Genomic DNA, 26,642 nt, shown 5'->3' with positions numbered 1-26,642 from the left:
CCAAAAGTAAAATTTCACAAATCCTGCCCCAGAATATCCCTTCCCTTCTCCTGTCCTGCTGTGATTTCTCTCTCTCTTCCCTTCCCTGGTGTGTGAGATTTTCTCAGTTGAGCCACTTGAGGCCTGACTTGGGGTCAGAGCGTATGCTGGAACAAAGTCAAGACAGTGCTGGGTGGGGAAGTTCTCTAAGTGGGGTACATAAGGAAAAGCCTCATATAAGTCTTATGAGCTCATTGCTTAAAACCTTTAATTCAGTTTTCAAAACACTTTAATGAATGCAACAAGTAGCTATGATGCAAGCACCTTATTCAGATCCTGATCTCTTTTTGTTTAGGCGAGGCAACCCTTGGTTGACCTCACAGATTGCAAGGACCTTGTCAGTTTACAATCCCTTATTTTTTAATTTTTTATGCCTACAGCACCTGGTCTTCCTAGGTGGTCTCCCATCTATGTACTAACTAGACCTGACCCTGCTTAACTTCCGAGATCGGACGGGATCGGGATTGTTCAGGGTGGCATGGCTGTAGACCAGATCCTGATTTAAACAAAGCAACTATAACATTCTTGGAGAAAATCTGGGAAATTTGTATATGAGGTCTGAGGTGGCGTTAAGGAGTGTCATATTCTGTTCGGTTTGGTAACAGCACTGAGCATTGTGAGAAAATGTTTGTCATTTTTAGAGATCTGCGTAGAAGTATGTCGGGGTAAAATGATGCCTGGGTCTCCAAGGAATAACTCGGGGAAAGAGAAAGTGGGGAGAAAGGGTAAGAGACAGAGATGGGGAAGAGAGAGGCAGAGAGCAATAGGTGAAGTTAATGTGGCAAATTCTTGATAATTATTGAATATCGTTATAAGTATGAAATAAATTATCTTATTCTATTTTTCATATGTTTTAAATTTTTTCATAAAAAAGTATTTTAAAGTGGGATTTACCAAGTTGCTGTTAAAATTTAATGTGTTTAGGCACTTATGTCGCTACTTAAATGACTTTGCAAAAACTAAAAGAAAGATGTAGTAGGAAGCTTATTTCCTTCCTATATTTTTAATAAGAAGAGACATAATGAAATGATAAATGTACTGAAAATAGATATGATCTAGATCAATTTTAACATTTTAAAGTCAAATCTGAATTGTTATTAAATTCATTGTCTTGTGATTAGTCTTGAATCAAAATTTATTTTCCTTTCTCTTGGTGCTTTCAGAATATTTTTGAATTCATTTGGCAAGGCACCCGAAAGTGCCTTATTCATAAATCCTTGGGTTCTACTTGCTCATCGGGCAGCAAGACCATTATGAAACTAGCTTTCTGAGTAGATCCTGTCCTTTCCTCTATTGGAATCATTCATAGCAACCCAGACATAAAGGGTATTATAGAGACAACCCAGGTAAATAGACTGTGGTAGATAGATGAGCTAAAAAGTAATAGAAAAATGCTTCTGTGTTGGCTCTGGCCCCAGAATGAAAATATAAATACCATCTTCTTCTACAATAACTCAGCCCACCCGCGAGCAGCGATGGGTTCCCAGGGCCCTAGTTGTGTCTTTTGTTTCACCATAGAGCTCTGCTCTGTGCGGTGAAATGTGACTTCATCCCGATCAGCGTACCACTGAATGGCCGCCTGTCTTAAATGTTACTAGCAAGGCCTTTCTATTTATTCTTATGCGATAGAGATGATGGAATTCTGTTTTGACTTGAATTGTGTACCCTCCCCCCAAATTTATATTTTGGAGCCCTAATCCAATACCTCGGAATGTGACTTTATTTGACAGTAGGGTCATTGCAGATATAATTAGTTAAGATGAGGTCATTAGGGTGGGCCCTGATGCGGTGTGACTGGTGTCCTTATGAAAAGAGCACCACGTGAAGAGAAAGAGACACACACAGAGGGAAGTTCACATGAAGACACAGCAAGAAGGTGGCTATTAATAAGCCAAATAGAGCAGCCTCAGAAGGAACCAACCCTGCTGACACCTTAGACTCTAGCCTCTAGACCTGCGAGACAATACATCTTTGTTGTTTAAGCCACCCAGTCTGTGGTATTTTGTTATGGCAATCCTAGAAAATGAATGCAAACTTCAGACAAATATTAGATGTCTTTTCATTGATGTTACTGTGTTGAGTTTTATTTTTGCCTTTGTGCAGACATCAAGCATTCTTAAAATTTACATTAGTGAAATATAAGCTTTACTCCTTCAAGGTGTATCCACAAAGCACAAAGGGCAGTGGAAATAGCCACTACTTTGACTCGTACGTAGTCAGTTCCAACCAAAGACAGAGAAAAGCCCAATGGTTCTCTGACTTGGTTCTCCTTATTGGCCATCTCTGCCTTAGCAGTTTCTACCTGTAGTTATCTCTATTACTCTTCTATCTCTTTTGATGTGGGGAGTAGAGCGTGTATTGAGGAGTACTAAACACAAGATTATAATAGTTTTCTTCGAACTACTATTTTTATGTAATAAAATTACTTCTTTTTGGATTAAATTAAACTTCTAAAGTCTAGCAGGAGAGATAGAAAAGCACCTCACTAGACAATAAAGAAATAATAGAAAGTATTCTCTGTAATGTGAATATTGTTTCCATTATATGTTACTTGTATGACTTTGGGTAAGTCCCCGAACACTCCCTAGTTTCAACGTACTCATATACAAATTAGATATAATCAATCATAAAAATCTCTAAGGGATAAAGTAAGATAGTTAATAGCATACGTTTTGAAAAGATAAAACACTATGGAAATGTGAGACATTAAAAATGATCAAGTCTGTGAAAGCAGAGTCTATATCTTAGTATAAAAATATTCTTGTAATATTACCTAGCATATTGCTTTGTATATGGAGAAAATTCATGCTCATGAAACTAAAATAATTATTGAAAATAGTTGGAGATTAAGAGAGCCTAATAATTCAACTGAGGTCGAACATACAGTATCATTCTATTGCTAGTGGTGGCAGATTGTGTTTTTCAAAGATGTTGCATCCAATACATGTTTCATCACACATGCTGTTATTATAATGTGGCTGACACTCTTCCCACTGGAAGCCATTCTGTGTCCCCTCCTCTTGTTACTCTTTGACCGATAGTGTATAGTGGGAGTGATGCTGTGTGCCTTCAGAGGCTAGGTCGTAAAAGGATATAGCCGCCTTTCCCCATCTCTGCCTCTTCGTCTTTCTGTATCTCTGTGTCTCTCTATCTGTGTCTCTTTATCTCTGTCTTGGGACACTTGCCAGCTACCATGTTACAAGAAAGCCCAGGTCACATGAAAAGCCATGTGTAGGTGCTTCAGTCAACAGCCCAACTATAGTCTCAGCCCGTATCAACTGCAAGACACATGAGTGAACGAGCTTTTGGTTGATTAAAGCTACAATCTTCAAGTTCTAGCTAAGGCCTCAGACATCATGGAGCAGAGGTGAGCTGACCTCACTGTGCTCTGTCAGACTTTCTAACTCACAGAAACTGTGAAAGATTAGAAATGGTGATTGTGTTTTTTGGAGGTGATTTGTTCTGTGGCTGTGGATAACTGACCCATTGATAAAACTAGATTACACAAAGGAGAGCCTCTTTACGGCACCCTGAATTAACAAGTCACAGTCTGAGTTCAGAGTGAAGAAGCTCTAACTCACTTGGCCTTCCTTACAAATGGAAAAGGAATGGGAGATTATCCTATATTTGGGGGCAACAGGAGAGGGAGAGGGGAAGTGTCCTTGTTTCCACGGAGTGACTTATGTCTAATTATTATGGCCCAACTCTTAATGTCTAAGGAGAATGCAGCCTCTTTCCAATCTCAAATCAGATAAGTCACTTCTACCACAGAGAGGACTGAGCGCAGAAGCAAAAGGAAGCAGGAAGCGCTTACGTCTAGGTATGTGAACTACTATAAAAATAGCGAAATGGGATTAAGTGTTCACCAATAGTGAGCAGGTATCATTAAAAACTCAGAAAAGAGAAATCAGACAATTAATTTTAACTCTAATTTAACAGCCGTTTTTAACACAGAAAGGTTAGTGTGTTTGTGAATGTGTGTGAGTGTGTGCGCACTTAACATTTCTAATGCATGCTGACCCACTCCCCAGTTATAACTTTTCCCTCTTTTGCCTGACCTACTTCGTGTTAAACATCACTATGGTTATGAAAATGAGGGACCTGATTAACATCAGTAGTGGTCACTGGACCACTGAGAACAGACGCAGTGGTTTCAAGGGAAGAAATTGGGGACAGAACTAATAATACTGAAATACCGAAAGGTGGAATCTGGTTCTGAGTAATGAGGATGTGGTTTCTCAGATCATCTGATCTGCCCCATCAGACCTGATACAACTTTTCTTCATGGAAAAAATAAGCATGAAAACACCTGGTGGTTCCTTTTAATCTCATACTATTATAAAATTGTAGGACAGCGTTGATACCTGCCCTTTCTTTTTAACTGACTTCCTTGGAAATTTAATCCGTAGGTTCCCTTATTGTTTTTGCCCCATCTGCTGAAAAAAAAAAAAATAACGTTTATTTTTCTTCTAAGGTCTATGCTGCTAAATTGTCAGCATTTTTTCACTAATTTCTTATAAGAGGATATTTTGTCCTGGTTTCAAATTTTATTTTAGTTTATATTCAAGGCTTCTGTACTTAGGGCTCACCATCTCATGTAAGAAACATACTGACATCTTCAAAGTCTGTTGTAAAATTGGATGGATATCCAATTTAGAAATTCGCTACAGTTTTGGAATTTATCTTCTAGATTTATTCAATTGATAACTCTTCCATAAAAAAAATTCAGAAGCGAAATATTTTTCAAACCTCACACTGTTTATTTCTTCCATAAACAAAAATAAGTACAAGGTTTATTTCTAGATAATCTTGTATTAAATCAAAGAGGTATATCAAACCGTCTAGTGGAAAAGACCATGGGGGAAGATGTCTACATTGGCTTTCCCTTGCCACAAAAATGTTCTCTTTCATTTAACCCAGTCCAGATCTGTCTCTTAGAGTCAAACGTGTGTTGGCCACTTCAAATTACAGAGATACAACTTATCTGCTGAAGAGTGCTCTAAAAGATTACTAAAAAATTATAAGCAGTTTCAGCTGCCTGAAAATGTTTCTGGTGAATCGTTAAGGTTGACCTTGAGACCAACCTTAAACAATCTGGATATTTGTCTTTCATATATTTCCCTGATGGGTTTGAATATTACTTGCATTAAAAATGATGGATGTTGGCAATTTCATATTAATTGCCACAGGAAAAAAATCTTAATGCCTTTTGATGGGGAGCACTGACCAGAGAGAGAGAGAGACAGACAGACAGACAGACAGACTATATTTTAGCTAAATATTTTTCCTGGAAATTTTTGTGTAAACAAGTTAGAATTGATGCCTTAGAATAGTTGAGAAAAACGTGTCATTGGCAATTGTCCTAGAATTACAAAAAGTACAAAAAAAAAAAAAAGAAAAAAGACGAAATCACCTATTCAACTAAAGTAATCTCCAGGCACAAGAAAGAAAATAGGATATTTATTCTGTCTCACACTTTTTTGCATCTGCGGCAGAGGAACTGAATCTCAGCAGGTTTTAAAAACATCTAGATTTGTGTTTATTCTTACTTATTTCTAGTAGAATTTCTCTTATATTAGACACAGGCATTTATCACTTTATAATGTGCATTCTTCCATATATACTCTATATTTAAAATTAATTAAAGAAGCTTCTAAAACTATTTTCAGTGTGCTTTAAAGATAGGAATGTTTGACATGTTTTAAAGCTGTTTTGTGTGTGTGTGTGCGCGTGTGTGTGAACCTAGTGAGCATTCTTCTTATAAGTAGTTTTTTTTTTTTCTAAAAATGGTTTATGTTTATTATGTTTAATCAATTGTATGACATTTGATAGACATACCACGGACAAGTCATTGTTTGTTCATCTAAGCAGAATATTTACAATTTTAGTCACATTTCAATATACTAATTTTTTCCTTCTCTGAAGAATATACCACATGCTTGCCTTTCAGAGAGACATGGCAGAAAGTAGTCTAACTCTGGGACTAGATGGGGCTAGAGTTGGACTGAGGTGAGTATGGGATAGAGAGTCTCATGATACGTGTGCCAGTCAAGAAACTGTAGATAGGAGTCAAATAATTAGTCAACCATTCTCACTTAAGATGACAGGGAGACCATTTCATTTTTATATTATACTTTACATGTGCATAAACAGGAAACAAATCTACCCTGTAAAAATATTGTAAAGTATAGACCCAAGAGATCATTAATTAAAAGCATAAGTACTGGTTTTAAAGCTCAAGATTTTTAGAAAGCTGCAAAAAATAATTCTGATGGAGCATTTTTCAAACTTTTAATGGAGACAAATATGTTTTATGTAAATGGATCAAAAAGCCTCCATTTACAAAGAAATGCTGTGTTTAGAGCCCGCTATTCTAGTGAACTAAGCCGACGAGAGATTCCTTGGTCCCATTGTGTGGCATGGGTCCTTGATCCCATGTCTCTATTCTTTATATTACCTTGTAGATTTTTAATGAAAATGAATTCCCAAACATTTCAGTTGTGCAGGTTTGGCCATGATAGTAGTAGATCTGACCTAAATGAAAAGGTAAGAGCTGTCAATTTTCTTCATACACCGTGGACTGACAAATGGGTAATGTGGTGTCATTACTTTTCTTAACGCTAAAATCAAATCAACTGTCAGAGAAACCCAATCGATTGCTAAGTAGGCACATAGAAAAATACAACTCCACACTCAGTTAACAGCAAAAGTATCCATTCAAAGGTTGTGTATCAAATAATGGAAGTTCAAAAATGCCAGAGTGAGAGAAAGTAAGATGGAGAGTGGGGTGTGCTGGATGCAAACTGCGAGTACACAGCACCATCGAACACCAGTAGAATTTGTCTCTGAGTCTTTACAAATACTTCTATGGTACCCTTAAAAAATTTCTTTCCTAAATAGATACAGAAGGGTGAAAATGTTATTTTACTAGCTTCTGTTTAGTTTTCTTGAGAATTTCATTTTGGAGACTGCTTGTTTGAGTTTCTAAGTGTAGCGTGACGAAGATTGCATTATTTCCATTAGTTAAACAGTTAATTTAAAGAAACGATCGGAGATATATGAGTTAGAGAAAGGGGTGACTTGAATTAAGATGTGGGCAATTTTAATCAAGACATGCTATATTCAGTAAACTCTGTAAGATCAGTGAAGGGAGAAATGTATTAGGGTTAATCAGTTTTGAAGAAATGTAACTAGTAGATAATGTGCCCTGATTTTTTTTCTCTGTGACAGGTGTAATAAGCACAATCACTGTTCATCTATATTTCACTGGGCATAAATGCAAATTTCACATTTTCACAGAAGATAGAATTTTATTACATTATATTGATTTAGAAATAATTCATTAACCTCTACTCCTTCTTTTTCTTTACATATCAATCTGTCTCTATTCAAGGTTTTATCTTCATTTTTCAACTGGTTACTGTGAAGTGTCTTATATTGCAGGCTATTACAATACTGACTTTTATTCATGAAGCTTTGTCTTTCTCGGCACAAAACTGGTATTTGTTTTCTATACATTTTTGGATATTGTTTGGGTGTTCAGGAATGCTTGTTATATGTCCTTGAAGTTGAGTATTTTGGTAGTTATATATAATGTAAAATATTTGTTGCATTTTTTTATGGACCTGTACCAGTTTTTGAGAATGAAATATGTTTATATGTCAAATTTTCTTCTTCTTCCCAAATCAGTAGTGTGTAAATGTTGATTGATATAATGGGACTGAGCCTATTGCGTTAGATTGATATAATGGGACTGAGTCTATTATGTTAGACTTCCAGTGGAGGAGAGGTGTTACAATCACCCCCCCGCCCAGGACATTTGGTGATATCTGGAGACAGTTTTGATTGTCATGAGTTCATGGTTGGAAGTTCCTACTGGCATCTAGGAATGTAGGTCAAGGATGCTGCTAAACATCTTACAATGTACAGATATCACCCACAACAAATAATTATCTGGTCCAAAATGTTAACAGTGCTTTAGGCTGAGAAATCCTGTTTTAGATGATTTGCACTGAAGTCTAAGGTCTATTACTATTGAGAAGTATGAAATGAGATACAGTTAAGGTCTCTGTGCCTGTTTCTTTTTTTCCATAAAAGTTGAAATTTAAACACCAAATAAACAATCAGAGATGCACGAAAATATTTAAGCACAAGGATGCTTATCAAATTTTATTTATAAAGGTAAAAGGTGTAAAAAAACCTAAATGTCTAACAATGCAAAATTTATAGATTTGTATGTTAATATATTATTGGACTATTATAGCATGACAACTTATATCGTAGGTGAACGTTAGAATAATAAGGAAAATTTTGAGTGTATAAAGTAAAACATTATTATACCATGTGACATAGAGTGATCTAACATTAAAAAATACTATCTATATATATCATTTTTCTAATATTTTATATAAATATGTTGTTTATTCTTTGAAAAAGACTGAAAACAAAAAAAATGTTACTTGGTTATCTCTGGGATTATGAGTCAGTTCTGCAGCTAATATGTTCTTATTTTTTATTATAAAAATAGGAATGACATTTTACCAGTTTGACATGGTTGAGAGAGCATAGTCCCCAGGGCCTGATAGGTGTGAGTGTGCTCTCTTACTCAGCTACTCACTTGCTGTATGACTTTGGGCCCCAGTTTTACATGTTTATACAACTGTCCAGTCAAAAATAAAAATATTGTTTCTACCCTTCTAGAAACGAATGTAATGTCTCGTTTGTATGTTGTTTTGAAGATTAAATGGCACTTTATATAAATTATCTCATCAAATCTAGCTCTCTTCCTTCGATGAGATAATTTAAGGCATTATGAGGATTCTTGAAGGTGTTCTCCTGTATATGTACTTCTGATGGTGACTAATGGAGATCTCAGATCTCAGTGGGGCTCGGAATGTAATCGCTAATCGATTTGTGGCGGCAGCGAAGAACTTGGTCTGATGTCGTATTCCCATCCCCACCACTACCCTGGCTCCCAGTTTCAATTCAATTTGATTCAATTGTATTCAATTCAATTCATTTCAATTCAGTTCAATTTAATTCAACTCATAACTATTAATAACACTTATCTACTTACATAATAAATGTAAATATGAATAAGACAAAATCCCTCTTCATCATAGCCTCACAGCCTAGCAGGCAAGGCAGACGAATAAGAAACTCTAATACAGGGTGGCAAAGAAGTACAAACTGTGAAGTGAGTAGACAGGCAAGGGAACAATTTTGTAAACCTGAGGGCTTGGCCTAGCCTTCAAGAATGGGAGGAGTTAGTGGTGAAGAAGGAGCACACTCCAAATGTCCCCTTCATGCTGCACAGACACCTTGTAGGTGTCGAGGTCAGACAGCTTCAGGAACAGTAACTAGCTCTGGTGTGGTGGGTATAGAGTGGAACCTGAAGAAGAATGAGAATTAGATTAAAAAAGAAAACTTGGGTAGGTTAGTGAGGTCCTGCATGTCAAGCTAAGGAAACTAGGTTTTACTTTGTGTGCAGTGGGGAGTCACTGAGAGTTTTTAATGGGGAAGTGACATAAAAATAACTCTGATTAGTGAACTGAGCAAGATTTAAAATCTAAATTTAAAACCTATTTTACCTGACATAAAAGTAAACTAACTTACTACTACACTAAGCATCTCAAAGCAAACACATGTTTAGTGAGTAATTTTGTAACTAATTAGAATTAAGGCATTTTAGACAAAACTATTTAGGGCAAGGACAGTATTTTATGCTCTGGTCTTGATAAATATTGATTGAAGGTATAATCATAATGATTGATTCCTGAATAAAATTATTATTTCTATCTCTAAAATGATCAGATAGAATTAACCTGAGGAATTCATCTATTATACAGTCAAGAAATAAATTAATATCATTGCTTAAATTATTAATTCCAAATTTTCCAAGTGAAGAAATATGATTTGGAGACATACTTTCTAGTATATATTATTTCATGTGGCCAATCTATAGGGTTTATTTTTGAGAAGATTATACTCTTGGCTTATAACATTGTTGGTAAATTCATTTTTAGAGAGAAGAAAACATTTTTTTTAATAGTTAGAAAAATTAGTCTTTATCAATTCTAACTTCAGTGCTTATGTTATTAAATTTAAAGAATGGCCTGAGGAAGCAAATGAGGAGTTTGCTTATCTGAGGAAAATATACTGGACCAGAGGACTTATCCACTTTCTTTTTAGATAATTCTGTGGAATACGTTGGCTCATTACCAAAATATGTATTTAAAAATTATACTTCTTTCTAAGCAGTGGTTTGCAGTCCATTTCCAAGTCTAAGGTGATTTAAATTACATGATTTCTCTGTGCATTTCAAATAAGGTTTTTAATATTTTAGTTTTAAGTAATAAAATGCCATTCAAGTGTGTAATTTATTACTAAATCCATTAATATTTATAGCCAAAAAATGATTTTCCTGAATGGTGGAAAAAAACCCCTCCATATCATTTCTTGACCAGGGGGAAAAGAGCAACAATAATGAAGAATCCTGTGACAGAAACATATTAAATGTACGTTTTCTTTTTTTGGTAAACCCCCAAACATAAACTTTTTCATCAAATTATTTTCTGTAGGAGGCTGCACTCTGAAATTCCGAGTTAAGTTTAATTGGTAGATTGAATATTTGGAGATGTTTATGTGGTTATGAAGCATTTTGTAAACTCTGATTTTGGAAACTTTCTTTTGAAATGAACAATTCAACTCAATGAACACACGATTTTTTAAATTTAGATCTATTTAAATAAGGGTTTGTTATGTCCACTGACACCAGTCATTAATTTACTCATTCAATAAATATACATTTAGACCTCAATATGTGCCAAACACTTTCTTAGGCATTGAAAATACAGTAGTAGAAAGGCAAATCTCCAATGTTCATGGCCTTATGGAATTTACATTTCAATGGGCATCAGGAAGTCTGTCCTTTGGTTTAAATTATATTAATAAATGAAAAGCGCAACATCTTTTATGGATATCTTTCTTTCTCATACTCTGTAATCTTTTGATATGTTTCTACTGTGTGCTCAGAATTGCATGGCATCATGAAGGCTCTGAAAAGAGGAACACCAGTGGCAATGACTTTGAAGAGTTGATGATCATTTCTTTATTTCTGTCTCCAGTCTGGGGATCTAATTTATCTTCCTCTTGAAATACTGCAATAGCCCGTCTGGTCCTATCTTTGCTTTCAGTTTGCTTACTCTCACAATCCAGGATGAAATTAGGATGAAAATCATTGTTAGATTCATCTCCCTAAAGACCACATTAACCATCTCACATTCTGCTCAAGAATCTGTCATGTTCAACCATTTTCTTTGAGATCAAGTCTTAATTCTAAAATCTGGTATCAATGTCAATCAGGGAAGCAGAACTATTGCGTGTATCACCAGGTAAGATATTCATTTTAAAAATAAAACCTAAATAATTGTGCAATAAGCTGGCAAATGAGAGTCTGAAAGGTGAATTGGAGCCTGAGAAAAGTCCCTCAGAAGCCCTCCTGACGTCAGATGCATCCCTGCTGGAATGGAGCCACGAGGAGGGCTGCTAGAGAATCCCATGGAAGGCTTTGCCTGTATATCAGGTGGTGGGTCCAAAGTTGCTGTTGGTTAACAGAATTGGCAGGTAGGGAGAAGAGCTGGATGCAGAGTGGAGGAAAGGTAGGGCTCGCTGGCACTTCTCTGCCTCTCCCCATCTCCAACCTTAATGACTGTCAGAAGTCGTGGCTTTTGACTCATATCCATCTTCCTAATCTCGTGCAAATTTCTCTTTTGGTCAACTCTAACTTGAAACTGTAGAAAGAAGTTCCGTGAAGTGTAGTTCAGCCTTGCCAAGCTGGTGTAGTACAAAGTTGCCACACCTTATGATACTATCAGTCTTATCTCTTCTCCTTTCCCAATCTCAGGTGCCTTTTCTCTTCTCTCGAACTGGTTTCCTTACTTCACTTTGCAGTCATTTGATTCATCCTACAACCAGGCTTTGTTAATGCTCTCTGATATATCTGGAATACTTATTGACCTTCTCTTTGCCAATCTGTATACTTACTCCTCAATTTAGATTATCCATTGAATCCCAGATTACAGAGGCTTTGGCTTTGTTTAGAATTTTAATGGCACAGGTGAATATAATCTGTATTTGAAATTCTCTTTTCTGCTACTTTGAAATGGCTGTAGAATTTTTAGAAGGATGTGATTAACAACTTGAAAAAAAAAATTTGCCCAGAGGAAATGTTCAATGATCTTGATAAGAACAGTTCTGATGGAATCTTGGGAGTGGCAGAATTGCACAGATTTACAGAGGACTAGGCATTCTAAAACTGGGAGAAGAAAAAAGAAGCTTGGTAAAGGTGGAATATTGTTAAATATGATGTGTCCAGACAGATAGGCGAGGAATAAGTGGAAGACAAGTTCATCATGTTGTAAAGAAAAGGAAGAAGTTTTGGAAGCCAGGTTTACCAGAAATCTAGAAGGGTTGCGATAAAAACAGCAAGTGGCAAAATTCTGTTTTGACCTTTCAGTATGACTTTATTTATATTGATATCTGTGAAAACAAAAATAAAGAAGTGGCCAATGTCTGTGTCATTTGACTCCTACCTGGCCGTATGCTACATGCTTTTCGTTTGTTAACTCAGTAACCTGCTCATAATCCAGAGAAATAAGTTCTCTTTCTGCCTCCATTTTATAAGAAAAATTTAGCGTAAAGAGGTTAATTTTTTTTTTTTTTTTTTTACCTACACTATTATAGCTAGTTAAATATGGAGGTAGAGTGTAAACACAGCTAGTCTGGCTTCAGAATCTTTTTTTTCCCCATCACACTGTATTGTCTATTTGATAGGTATTTAATTTGCAGAGTTAATAAAACAACTTATTTTTCTCTTGACTATTTAAGATACCCCCAAACTAGAAATATTACAAGTTATAAACATTCCATAGCATAAATCCATCAGCTCGGAAATCAAAGGAGAGTTCTTGCCATCTTTTTACCCTTTAATTCTTAATTTTTATGTGTGCCTTTTTTACTTATCAATGCATCAAACAAAAGCAGTAAAGTATGATCCACAGACCAGCAGCATCAGTATGTATCACCTGGGAATTTTTTAGAAAACCAGAATCTCAGGTCTTATCAACTACCGAATCAAAATTTGCCTTTCCCAGATTTCCTGGTGATTTACATGCACATTAAAGGTTGAGTTAAACCACTTTAGATTCTTTCAGAGAAAAGGTCTTCACAAATGAGGCCCAGCACACATTCGCAGAGCTATTTCCAGCCATATCACCTCCTACCCAGTTCGCTATATTAGCAGCACATAAACTTCACATAATATCATCTGGGAAGCTTTGGAAAAAATACAGATTCTTGGATCCCACCCTAGATTCAGAGTTTTTCTGAAGCAGAATTAGATTTGGACCCTTGGGTCTAGACTCAACGTCTCTTCACCCTCTCTGTGGGCACAGAAGAAATGCATAATACATTCACCAATAGTTAACTCAAAGAACACCTTTTCTCACATGCTCTGCTCAAGTCTTCAGATGAAATTGTTATTATTTCTCATTGTGTTAAATACTTTTGTTATTGTGCCTAGCACATCACATTAATCTGTTTACATTTCTATCTCACATCTTCGGTGGAGTTCTGAATAAGAGCTTCATATACTTTTATTGAATCAGTAAGTACATAACAGGCAGATATGTGTTATGAGGATGTAGTAGCATCCAGTAATAGTGATGATTTCTAACTATTGACCCTGACTGCTTGCTTTTATGTCTACTTTCCCTCAGTGGTACAGTCTTCATGGTGGCATTCTTGTAGTGCTTTGTAGAAAAAAGTCTGCAAATTATTTTATAGCATCATGGTAGATCATCATTTTCATATCAAATATTATGTATTTTAAATTATAGATTAGAGGAAAATGTATAAACACCAAATTATTTCTTTAAGTTTCAGAAATAGTTCATAGTTTCACACGACAAACTAGCCAAAATATTTAGTTTATTCTTAATTTAGTTATAAAAAATAGCCTGACACCTTTATTTTCCTTAGAGCTCTAAGAATGTCTTGACTATTTAGGGTAATGAAAAATACATTTTGAAAATTGTCTGAAAGAGGATTCCTTTAGAATCGGGAATGAGTAGACTATACTTTTACCTCCTTTGTCTTTTTTTTCCTTTTTTAAACATGGACTTTTCATAGAATTCTAGATGTTAAGAGTTTCAAAGAGTGACTCATAGGAACTATATTTTCAATTTCCACTTCTAATTCTTAAATTGAGACTATCCCATTGGAAGTCAGAAATTGGGTTTTCTGTGAGCACAGGCAGTCCCCTGATTATGTAATTTATAATTGCTCCAGCTATTTAGCATAACAAAATTAGCTAAAGTGACTTAGAAATTAGGCCATGTGGCTCTGAGATGACATCAATAAAAATGACTGAACATCTCCTTTGCCACGTAAAGTACAGCTTTCTTGTTTGTAGAAAATGTTTTGCTACAGAATTATTAAAAAAAAAACGTTTTTACTATTTGGCATGAGATGAAATGTCTACTACCTTGTTTAGCTTCTATTCTTCCCAGGGCTCATCTTAATTAACCCTAATTAACCTGGTTGTTCCAATCGTAAAACAAAGTTGTCAATTTTAGACAACATAATCAAAGGCATAATTATAGGGGAAATATGTAAGCCTAATATATCCGCTTTCAAAGATAATCAGAGTAAATGTTTCCTCTTCCTTAGGAGTAAATACCTGTACTGATTGATGTAAATAAGGTCAAGATGAGGGACCTTGTTTAAGGCAAACCTTCTAAACCACTGAACACAACAGAGTTTATGGCCCCAAATCTCTATCACTAAATGTAAGGGAAAGGTTTGTACAAGGATGACACTGAAAAATAAAAATAATTTAGAATTTACTAGTAAAATATGTAAAATCCTAGCTATATACTATATATTATAATCTATATCTATATATCTATATTATCTCTATCTATACCTATATTTATATCTATATCCATACATCTATATGTATCATCTATATCTATAGCACCTTACTTCAGTAGAAAGTCACATTAAGAAGTGCAGAAGACAAGACAAATGTGGGGAAATTAGAGAAGTACCAGGTATGAAAATGATTTTATAGTGTTAAAATTGCAATTAGTAAAATAAAGTCTTAATGACTAGGAAACATTTTGGAGAAGTGCTGCTCCACTTATATCAGTGTAATTAAAAGGTGTAAAGTTCGCCACAATTGAATAGCTTAAATAAGTTTTTACCTAGTCAATTAATCAGTAGATTGAACCAACCAAATTTATTTAGCATCACCTGAAAGAGACAGTTTATTATTATTTTTTTTTTTAGCAAGAATGATATAGGCGAGATGAACAAAACCTTGCCAATGGAATAATCTTTTCAGTAACTGCAAAAAAAAAAAAAAATCATTTCTAATTCCCCACCGTAGCTATTTCAAATTTACTCTTTAAAATGATCCAGTGTATGCTTCCTAAGTGATTTAATTTACTTCCACATGTTCAAATACCACCTGCATATATGCTAATGAGTCTCAACTCTTTTTCTCAAGTCAAGATTTCTCATCTCAGTTTTAGATTCCTATACCCAACAGTATTCTAGATGTCTGTAGCTATCCCAAATTACTGCACTCTCTAGAAGCCCAAGGCTTTTTCCTCTTCTTTTCCTTATTGCAAATAACACAAGCCGTCTAGTTGTTCAACTAGTAATTCTGGGAATCATCTCTCTTACATCTCTCTTAATCTTCACAAGCAATCAATAATATATATATTTGCCTCCTATGTATTGTATTGATTCCATCTCATCCTTTTATTCTCTCAGTTAATCTGAATAAATTCTAGGGCAGATGTTAATTCCATCTCTTCTCCTCTTGACTATAGCGGTGGTCTTTTTCTAAGCATCTGTATGTGTGATTGTTTTCTTTCCTCCAACCCATTTTTAACACTGCTAATAATGTAGCCTGTTTCTTTCAAATACATCCATTTGATTTCTCTTCTGAAAATTCCTCCTCTCTGGGACAGCAGGACAAAGTATATGCTCCATGGCATATCATACCAAGCTCTTCTGGATCTGACTGCTGTAAAACTCTCACCTCAGTTCTTAGGATTTTTGTATCCTGTTTGCACTATGCTAGTACTGACTTTTAATTACTTGAACATGCTACACTCGTCTGTGCCTCTGTGCCATTCATTGTTCATTCTCTATTGTGTCTATAATGCCCTCCACTTCATCTCGAAGTAGCTTTTTCAGCTCACCAGCTGAGCCCAAGCTTACTCTGAATCCTCCATGACTTTCTTAAGGAGGTTATATTTCCGAAGTGCCAAGTTAGTATTGAAAAAATGTTATTATTGTTTAAAATGTACACTTCTTTAGTTAATACTATTCTTAAACATTTTTGTTAATTAGTGATTTCTTTGCAGGCTTAGAAAAGATGACTTGTCTGTGTTTCTGGTAGATTATGACATCTTAGAGATGAGGAACCGTGATCGCAGTATCTCAGGGGCCAGAGGAACCACTAGAGAATTGCTTTAGTGACATCTGAGGGACAATGAGAATTTCTAAATGAGAAGAAAAAATAAGAAAAAAAAGTAGCTAGAAATCTTATTAGAGTTAATATATTGGTATATGTATTAATTGATCCTACAAATAACTTTAAATACCACACATTTGTCACTTTATGATGTATTATATTGATTATTTTGATTCTGTGTACAGCTAATACTTAATTTCAGAGACTTTTTGCTGCTGTTTGCTTCATAGCACTCCCCCCAAAAGATGATATGTAGGCTTCCAGAAGACTCTGGACATCAATTCATAAAGCAGGGCAGTCTCTTATAATTCAGAATGTGTTTACCAAGATGACACATTTCTGTGGAAAAGAGAAACCATTTTCACAGTTTTAGGCTCAGCAATACAATGTATCGCTGTAGCCTTGGCTCCTAGTCTCGTTAATGTGACAACAGTCTTCAGAAATTGTCCATTGCTAATTTTGTATTTCTTGTTGGATGCTTTAATGAATTTTTTGAAGATTAATCAAACATATTTAGTAGTATATGAGTTTCTTATTGCTTATATAATAAATTACCACTAACTTAGTGGTGGAAAACAACATAAATTTATTATCTTACAGTCCTAGAGAGCAGAAGTCCAAAATAAGTCATGCTAGACTAAAGTTAAAGTGTCGGCAGCACTGATTCCTTCTGTAGGTTCCAGGGAGAATCTCTTTCCCAGCCTTTTCAGCTTCTAGAAACTGTCTGCATTCCTTTTTTCATGGCCCCTTTTTCCATCTTCAAATCCAGCAGCATAACATCTTTAAACTTCTGTTTCCATCATCATATCTCTTTCTGTGACTCTGATACTCCTGCTTCCCTCTTACAAGGACACTTGTGATCATCTGGGGCCCACAGGGTCATTAATCCAGGGTAGTCTCCAATCTCATGATCCTTAACTTAATCATATCTGCGAATTTTCTTGTGCCATGTAAGGTAACATGCTCATAGATTTGGGGGATTACAACTATTAGATGTAGACATCTTTGGGGGGGCCATTATTCAGCTTACTACATTAGGTATTTTATAATAATGCCTATTTAGTGATAAAATCTCGAGAATACTTTTCAGCCTAAATGTCATGAATCAAATATTGAAACCTATTATAAGAAAAGGAATGGACAAATCTTTGTTTGCTTTTGACTATTGAGCTCCAAATATGGAACTGTTGTATTCTGCAAACCAGAGAGGGTCTGAAATACCAAAACGGGGAATTTGGGGATGAGATTCTCAAAGTGAAGAAGGAAAATCCAAGCAGAAGTTTGAGAACTAGAATAAGGTCACGTGGTACAGTGGCTATCATGGAACATGGTGGAAAATAATTTTGTATTCAGACTTTGCTTATCAGATGGACCCTTGGCAATTTAAGATTGACACTAGTTGGTATTGTGAAATTTATACTTGAAAGTAAGATATGCAATTAGTTAAATAAACAGAAGAAATACACATAAATCCATAAATCCTTCAAGTACTAGATTGACCCTATCATGCTGAGACCTAAGATGGTTGCCATGTTTGATCTATAATAATTCCAGAAGTTTGCAAACCCTAGAAGCTTATATCATATTTCAGTAGTCTTCCTGAGAGACTGCGCTGAATCAACACATTTTCAACTTGGCACAGCTGCTCCTGATCCTTTAAACAATGTAGTGTATGTGTTTAGGGACCGTGGCTACTTACCTTGTCAAGTTTTGTGTTAGTAAGCTAATATTAGTTGCAGGAAGAGATGAACAGCATAAAAAGATATTAACGTTTAATGCATAATCAGTCACAGAATATGCCAGCAAGGACAGCATCATTTTGAACGGCAACAATATGAGTTAAGAGACTATTTGCACAGGAAAGAGAGCAACTACCGATCCTACCCAACATGTCTATCAACGCTTGCTTGATTTATTTATCATGAACTCCAAAGGACCAAAGTACAAAAAGAAAGAAAAATTATCTAATTCATAATTTTATAAAAAAGTAAAGGTTCAAGGAATCTTTTAATGTACTGTTCTAAATTTCAACAGCTAGCATCAGTTATTTTTTAAGTATAATCTTGTGCAAATATTTTCAAATGGAGGTCCTTCCTCTTACAGAATACTTGTATCTTATTGTAAAGAGAAATATTCTTGGCTTAGTATTTTTTTTAAGTCACAGAGTTTTATTTTTTTAAAATGGATAATGTATATTTAACATTATATAATAAACTTATAGTATTGTACAGTAATAAAATGGAGTCCCACAACTTATTTCTATAAGGAATCCTAGAGCTAAAGATTTTTATGAATATAGAATGTAAACTGAATTTTCATTAAATAGAATGAAATATAATGAAAACTCTTAAGAGTGATGTCCCTAAATTTTGGTTTCACAAGTTGGAATTGAGATGCTCGTTGGACTTAACAAAAAAGAGCATAGGGAAGACTCGCATACACACACCCCAAGTACTTTTATATATCCATAAAATAATAGAATCATGGTATTTTAGAGATGTAAGGAATCTTAAAGAGAGCATTTAGTTTAAGCCCTTTATTTTCAGATGAAGAAACTAATACTAAACATTGCTAATAAACTTCTCAGATAAATTGAAGCAGCATGTGAAATGGCAGTATATTGCTAAAAAAATGATCCCCAATGTTTAACAGCTAGTGAAAAAAAGGAAGAATTTTAGAAGTGCTTATTAAATTCTAAGCAGGAGTTTAGAGGTCTGGAAAGTCTAGAGGTTTGGAAAGACAGAAGTCAGAGAGCCAAGTACAAGCCTAGGCTATACCATGTATGATTCACATGACTTTGGATTAATCACCGAATCTTTTTTGAGCTGAGTTTCTTGGCCTGAATACTGTGAGGTTTTGAGAAGCTTAGTGAATATTTTCACCATTTCACCTAAGCCAGTATTTCTTCCCATCAACTGTAACTGGTTGCCAAATGGTCTTTCTAAACCCAAGTCAGTATTAGTTAATATTCTACTTATTTACGAATTTGATGGATAGAAAGATCTCCTTTAATTTATGTTTTTCTTCTTATCAATGAGTGATAACTATTTTTATATTCATTTGTTATTTTATTCTGTGACTTGGGTGTTTGTGTCCTTTAAGCATTTTTGTATTGTTACTGGCTTAATTAATTTGAGGTGATTTTTTTGCTATATAAAGAATGTTGATTTTTATGTTATATATGTTAAAAGTATATTCTTTCAGTCTGTAGTTTCCATTTTCACTTTCTTGATAATATTTTTGGCTTTATAGAATTTAAAATTTCAGTGAGGTCAAATTTGCCAATATAATTCTCTACGACTACTGAATTGTATACCCTGAAAAAGACTTTCCATATCCTTAACAGAACTATTCTCCTATATTTTATTTTACTATATTTAAGATTTTAAAACGCATGTTGGATTTTTTTTTTTTACTTCATCCGGAACCTGATTTTGTTTTTTTGCATGTTATGATATAAAGCTAGTTTCTTCTCCCAGTGTTTGAAACACTCACATGTTGGGGTTATGTTGCTACTGCCTGTCTACGTCTTGGTTTCGTTACAGTGACTGCTGTGGCAGAGTTTGATATATAGTCAAATCGGTTAGAAGTAGGTATTGAAAACAAGCGCAGAAACACTAATTTGGAAAAGAGACATGGCATCTCTGCTTTGAGCTGCTTTGTTTGAGGAGACTCTCTCTTTACCAAGAAGTGAAAAAATTTGGGTGTTTTGTGTTCCTAGTTGTTCCTGGAATACTGGAGAATATGATTAAGGGGCTATTCTTAAAATGAATTTAGCGTAGATGTGTTCAATATTTATAATAGCACTGTATTAGATTTCCCCTAAGACAAAAATTTAGGTAGTTCTGAGTATAAGCATATAAATGTGTGTAAATGTTTAAGCAAATACAGTTTCTGTGTAACTTGTTACATATTCCAAGAGAAATCTGAAGCATTCTGAATTTCTATGAAACTCAAATGAATTCAGCCTCACTACTGCAGATCCCAAGTTAGATACTCATGAGTTAACATCTATATGGAATCATACTAAAAACAGTTTTCATAGTTTAAGACGACTCCTCTTTGTGACAAGGGGAACTTTAGCCCCTATCTTGGCAAATTTGGAATTGAAAAACTGAGAATTTGGAAACAAGAAGAATTTTCTACTTATGGAAAATGTTTAAAGCTGCAGGAGGGATTAGCTTCTCTGTATTGTAAGCAGAGGGACTAGGTCAGGGAGTGATTCTTGTGGCCCAGAAGAACCGTGACGGCTCCGAGTTCCGCCGGCTGGTTCATAGAAGGCACCCAGCAGGTGCTCATTAAATGACTGACGAATAACTAGCTTCTCCACATTCTAGTGGACAAGAGACTATGGGAGAGATAAGTTTTTAAAATGATAAAAACAGAAGGGTAGGTCAATTGGACCAGCTGTTAAGGAAAAAAAAAATTGCCATCCAACACAAGCCTTTAGGTACCAAGATTAGGGATGCCCCAAAGCTTGATGTCTACATTTGGAATCACTGCTGTTGTTCTGGCTCTTAGATTGTAAATATTTTCTTAGACTGTATTGGCTCCTGAAGGCTCTGCATATATGCTGTTCACTTCTGCCTTGTCTGATATCTCACAGGGTGAAGAACAGTGGAGCCTCGCTGTGCCCTCGAGAATGTGGAGGCACAGGTACAGCCAAAGGTTGCCCTGAGACTTCTGTGCTCCCTAGCAAAAGGACTCTAAATTTTATTTATTTGTTTGTTTGTTTGTTTGTTTGTTTGTTTATTTTGCCTAAAGAGGGGAAATTGTGGTATATTCTTAAAACTAGTATGATTTAATATATTCTGATTTGGGCCAAGACCAATGTAAAATTTGAATAGTTGGATTTCTCTGTAAATAGTTCATAAACTAAGTAAACATCTTATGCAAGAATAGGAAATGGCTTTCTGCTTTTTGCAATGAAAGCACGTGCAGAATATCTACCCAGCTCACCATGTTCATGTGATGTGCACTAACTAGAAATTTATGTTTGTCTGAGAAGTAGATGGATGCTTCTTATAACACTAATCTCGTTGTTTCATCATTTGGCTTTCTGACACCTATCTTTACAATGGTGTGTGTGGATTAGGCATACATTTCTGCTCTTCCAATAATGAAGGTAACACTGATACTCTATGTCTAGTTATAAAGAATAACAAAGCAGTACAGAGTCAGTATCTATTCTTCTTTGTGACAAGGAGTGATTTATAACAACATGCCATGTGAGTATATGCTGCATCTAACAAGGGAGGTTATTATTTAAGTGAATCATGCTAGATCAATTTCCAAGGAAAGTTTTGAAAACTTTAAATTCTATAGGATGATTTTTGTTTCCATTCTTGTTTTACTTGATTATATGTCTGCAGGTGCCACACAATGAAGGGCCATGAAACTTGAATGAATTTTACTATTGAAATTTATGATTCAAAATATTTATCTGATACTTTGTAATTTTTTCCTTTTTTTAAAAAAATTCCTTTTTGCTACCGCTGTCTCTGCATATTGATTGGTTTATTTATTTTTTTACATTAGATTAAAGTGGCATTTCCGGCATGTAGGAAGAAATCTTTTAAACACATAGTCTTGATTTTAAGGAAAAATTAGGCAGGGATAATTAAGACAACAGCAAAGATGTAGTAATCACGTTAAAGGGAATCATATAAGGTATCTGTAAAGGATGTGGATGCTTATGACAAGCTTTTGAACTCTTAGGATCTCATTCAATTTAGGTAGTCTTAAATCCTTCATTGTATTTTACGTGGTCTTATTTTGGTTTCTATAATTTCATGTTGTGTTTTTTTTTACTAATTGATAAAATTGGAAAGAAGTATATTGTAAAAAAAAATTCAAAGCCACTTACAGCTTAAGTCATTCTGTGATTATTTTTCTTTTCTCCAAAGTGACGTGGATAGCCATCAGACTGTGTGTTCACCAGATAAATGAATGGTCTGAGAGTGACCATATGCTTTGTCCTCTTGGTGATGCACAGCACACTGCAGAAGGTAGCACTGCCCCTTCTGTTCGGCACTGTCTCCCTGAATCTCACTGCAGCTGCATACCTAACACCGAAGCCAGCGACGGCACCATCCTTCTCTTCGCCAGCAAATGACTGTGGATGTACAAGCTTACTTGACAATAACTACATTTGCTTTAATAGCGAATGTAATACAGGCGAAAAAACTAATCAGGATATTGTTAGTCTGACACATTTAGTTACCTTTTAGAAAATGCCCTCCTAATTTTCAGCTTGATGTGATTTCAGCATCCAGTATAAAGCTGAGGATTTTTCATCCCATTGACAGGAATCCATTAATAAAACAACAATCTTTTGTGTATAGTAATCTTTAATCTTATTTTGTCACATACTTCTCAGTAGCATTTCCACTCGTTTTACAGTATAATTTATGGCACCAAACAACTCCTGCCCTGGAAAAGGTCACTCTGTCAAGGTTTACTTGTCTTTGAAGAAAAGTAATAGAGCATTATTTATGAACCAAAGAATGCACTTCACTTCTTTAATCAATCAGGAAGATGCTTGTATTATTGTATCTTTTGCTGCTACCCTCCACCCCCAAATAAAACATAAGCAAAGGATATGCCAGTCTTGCTTTCTCTTTTATGTTGCAAAAGGCCTCTTACCTTTCATGTCTTTTCTGCTTTTGTGTTTATGGCACTATGGAAATAACAAGCCCAATGATGTCTGATATCTGGGAACAATTTGTAAATTATATGCAAGGGGTTGATATTTTCTAAAGATCATAGAACCTCTGGACAGATTAACCAGCCCATCCAATACACTCATCATGTGAAATTCATCTGATAAAACAGAAGGAGCTTTGCAATTAAAAACCCCATGGATAAAGAAAAAGTTGAAGAGGTTTGAGACTATCTGAGAATAATCAGCAAAACAAAAGCAATTACCGTGTTTTTGAACAGAAGATCCCAAAACATAACCACAGTTGGTCTCCATATGTTTCTAGACACCACCACAAGTACAAATTAGAGCATGCTGTGTGGTGAAATGAATTGGTAGTTCATTAGAGAACACAGTTACAGTTGGAATAAATGTCTCCAATAAAGATTTAATTTGTTAGAAAGTATGTTGGGTGTGAATTAAATACCAATAGATACCAATGCCATCTTAATAAAATTGAAAATGTATGTTAAAAATATACCTAATTATAACAGGGGTAAACGTGTTTTTGGTCATTTATTTTATAATACATGGGTTTGGCTTTAATAATATGTAAAAATATGTGAAAACCAACTGACAATGACTCTTTAGAACTTAAAAGGAAAAACAAACCACAGAACTGGAAAATGACATGTTTGAAATATTTTGTTATAAAAGTCACATTAACCAAAACACCAGAGTATTGAGGCCTTACAGTGATTTTCAAGTAGATTGAGAAGTTAAGACTTGGGTAAATAACCTTAAATTATTAGTTTATTTATTTACACCAACCACAAAGATTTTTAGTGGCTTATATTCAATTAAGAAGTCAAATATAGGGGGTAGGGGTAGGGTAGAGTGCGTAAAGGGGATCAAATATATGGTAGCTAAAGGAAACTGGACTTTGGGTAGCAAACACACAATAGAATATACAAAAGTTAAATTATAATGTACACCTGAAAATTATATAATTCTATTAACCAACATCACCCCATTAAACTTAATTAAAAAATAAATATCATTGGAATATTAAACAAACAAACAAACAAACAAAGAATTCAACCACTTGAAAGAAAAACAACTGATTAATTCAGTCAAAAATTTAGAAAATAATTCCCTCCCTCAAAGTGATATTAAGGCTAGTTCCATTACGAAATGAGTTAACTCATTTGGGTTTTAAGTATTTAAAAATGGTTAGAGTGATCAGAAAGTTCTGCCTTTACATATAAATAGATATTTTGAATTCTAGGATGAGGATAATAAAAAAGGAATCCTCTCAAAGCTCAAGGGGTAAGGGACCTTGCATTTGGGCCTCATGTGTAAGTGAAACACAGAGAAGGAGGTGAAAAGGTGAGAGGTATTCTTCAAAGGACGAGACTGGCCTTTTGAAATGGTGTCTGGTTCACTTCCATGTTATAGACTCTCCCAGCTTCTCAATAAAATACTTATGTAAAAACGAAGATGCAGGATCAATAAATGACAATTCACAATGTCAAATATAAGGCTGACTGTTGCCAGAGTGTGAGAAGACAATAAGATGAAATTGCAAGAAGGTGAATGAAATTGCAAGAGATGAAGTATGAAGCCACACCTACAGTACAGCATCTGGCTTACTGGAAAGAAAGTAGGAATACGGCACACACCTTCCCAAAGTAGGACCATACCACGACCACCTCTCAGCGTCTGTCCACTGACTCGTCAATCCTTAGCTAAGTCTCTGTCATGCATGTGCAGTTGTTTGCACATCACTTCCTTTTGATATCACTTCCATATCAAGAAGGTGCCTCTTTTCATTGCCATTTTGGATCTTACGATTCTCATAGAACAACTGGGAAGGAAGAGATAGACAGTGGTTCGACATGCTGGAGTCTGGAGTAAGAGAAAGACAGGAGTGGAAGAATGACAGCATGACCCTCATAGATGTGTAGATAGGAGATCAAAAGTGTTATTGAATGCCATCCTTTCAGAATGTCACAGAACCAGGGGGCGAAGGTCAGGGTGGATACCACCTCCGCCCAGCAAATAAGTCTGGAGCATTGGTTAAGGATATGGGCTCATCAGCAGATTGTTGGGTCAGTGGCAGTTTTGTAGCTTATTTAATCTCTAAATCTCAGTTTCCTCATCTGGAAAATGGAGATGGTAATAGGAATTGTGAATATTAAATAATCATGTAAACTATTAGACTCTGTCCCACAGTGAACCCCTCAACAGATGAATTGTTTCGATTTGAGAATAGAAAATGCTTGACTAAGGAAACCACATCTTTGAGGCGATTTAATATAGGAAAAGCCAGGACACAGTCTACAGAGAATGATTTTTTTATGCTGGGGAGAGAAACTCCTGTATTCCTTGGATGGGATAGTTTATTCATCGTCAATACAGCACTTTCCTTTGAATTCTTGTCTTAAGGACTTTCAGAGAAACCCATACTGAGATACCACACACATTTCTAGTTATCAAGCGGTGTCTCCGGCTAGACCTCATCAAAAGATTTGAAACAGAAAAAGCAACAATGCGAGGCCTATTAAAACTACAACAAAATTTGAAGTTAATTGAACATGACTTTTCAAAGCCAATGGCACAGACTAGTATATGCACTTTGATATGGTTTACCGTCATTTCAAATGAAAAAATATCTACTAAGGAGAGACATACTGGTTCACTAAGCAGACATTAATTTAAAAAATGTCTGTTGAGAGAAAATTGGATGATCTACAAAGAAAGAAACGGATTGGTCTCATACTTTTTCTCTGCGATCTTTGGTACCATATGATTTTGTTTTTTATTGCTCAAGAATTTTATACATAGCTAAGTTGTATATTAAGGCCACAACAAGTATTTTCAGATATACAAGGATTCCAAAGGCAAATTGTCATAAAAAATGAAAGAAAAGAATATGCTAGTTAAGGGAGAGGTGGATAAAAATTAAGAACTCAAGATTTGTGAAGGCATAACATTAATGGATAGTGGTGATATGAAACATTTGAAATGTAGTTATCCAGATATTTATTTTAAATTAAATAATTGTTTTACATAATTGAATTACAAAATTAAATCAAAATGTTAAAATTTATTATTAAAAAAGAAAATATGTAATGTAAAGATTACTAAATGCATGTAATGGTCCAATCAAAATTTCAGATTGTATTCAATGCTGAAATTTAGGGAATGAGTAAAAGTGAGCTCTAGTCATATAAAAGGAGTCAAACAGGAAATTCTACTTCTGTTATCTTTTCAAGTTTGTAACAAAATATATAACTTCCAAATCCTGTGAAATATAAAAGCAAATGAATATGTCTATGTGTAAAAAGCAGAAGATAAAGGAAACATAATAGAACATTAAAAAAAGGAAGTTGGAAAAAAAAGTATGGTGCC

At 35.0% G+C, this 26,642-nt stretch overlaps 1 pseudogene; it reads right to left on the bottom strand.

Annotated features, from left to right (window-relative positions):
- Nucleotides 1-410: 410 nt before the first annotated feature.
- Nucleotides 411-529, bottom strand: LOC112472752 (annotated as a pseudogene).
- Nucleotides 530-26,642: the final 26,113 nt, after the last annotated feature.

This window comes from Pteropus alecto, unplaced genomic scaffold (genome assembly GCF_000325575.1).
Source record: "Pteropus alecto unplaced genomic scaffold, ASM32557v1 scaffold87, whole genome shotgun sequence".
NCBI classification, from domain to species: Eukaryota; Metazoa; Chordata; class Mammalia; order Chiroptera; family Pteropodidae; genus Pteropus; species Pteropus alecto.
The sequence above is the reverse complement of the archived record's forward strand: the minus strand, read 5'-3'. Positions and strand labels throughout refer to the sequence as shown.